This window comes from Mus caroli, chromosome 10 (assembly GCF_900094665.2).
Source record: "Mus caroli chromosome 10, CAROLI_EIJ_v1.1, whole genome shotgun sequence".
NCBI lineage: Eukaryota > Metazoa > Chordata > Mammalia > Rodentia > Muridae > Mus > Mus caroli.
The window spans coordinates 36,995,757-36,996,530 of NC_034579.1; positions in this window are offsets into that span (position 1 = coordinate 36,995,757).

Sequence of the window (774 nt, forward strand, 5' to 3'; positions counted from 1 at the left end):
GAATTTTGAATGTGGAATCCAAGGTTTTTTGTTTGTTTGTTTGTTTGTTTGTTTGTTTGTCATACGTATCTATAAACTGGCCCATTGTTTCAATTGTGTTCTATAACAAGTCTGTTAGCATCTCTGGTTCTGTACACGTTTTCTTCTGTTACTGATCTTAATCAAGTTGACTATTGTGGGCTGTGTTGTAGTTTTCCTTGTTTTTTGGGTTTTTTTGTTTTGTCTGTGTTTGTGTTTGTTTATAGATCTACTAAGGTGTTGTATCTCTGACTTTCATATTCGGAAGATTTCCAACTTTCAGTGGTAGGTCTACACCCTGTGCCTTGATGGAGATTATAGTCTTATAGAGATTGCTAGAAATTGATTCATAGTCCCATTGAGGTTTTATATTAAATTAATTAAAATTCCCCCCTTTGAATTCTATCGTGTTTTCTGGTATGTCTGTAGTTGATGTAATATGTTGGTGTGTTTCTCTACATAGTTGTTTTTGTAGTTGTGTGTGAATGCTTGGTTTTATTATAGTAAATTTTAATGTCTCCATAGTATTGCTATTCCAACATTTAGCATTTATTTTCCATTGAATTTTTACTCACACTATAGGACGGTTTGGATGCATGCTTGGTAAATTCTTACTGGATGCCAGATACGAGTTTGGGAGGTACAGGATGTTCTTGTGTTCCTGTTCTTTTTTTTTTTTTTTTTTTTTTTTTTTTGGTTTTTCGAGACAGGGTTTCTCTGTATAGCCCTGGCTGTCCTGGAACTCACTTTGTAGAC